Below are 339 nucleotides of genomic sequence, written 5' to 3'. Positions count from 1 at the left end.
CTGAGCGTAAAATAATTAAGTATTATAACCCCGAAAGAAAAAAAGGACAACACAAACTCGGTTCTCCTTCCGTGACTATAATATGTATGTATGTATATATATATATATAATGTATATGTATATGTATATGTATATGTATATGTATATGTATATATATGTATATATATATATATATATATATATATATATATATATACTGTATACACACATATATATATATATATATATATATATATATATATATATATATATATATATATATACATATATGTATATATATGTATATGTATATATATGTATATATATATATATATATATATGTATATGTATATATACATG

The sequence above is a fragment of the Palaemon carinicauda genome, chromosome 3 (genome assembly GCF_036898095.1).
Source record: "Palaemon carinicauda isolate YSFRI2023 chromosome 3, ASM3689809v2, whole genome shotgun sequence".
In the NCBI taxonomy this organism is placed as follows: Eukaryota; Metazoa; Arthropoda; class Malacostraca; order Decapoda; family Palaemonidae; genus Palaemon; species Palaemon carinicauda.
Note: the sequence above shows the minus strand (reverse complement) of the source record.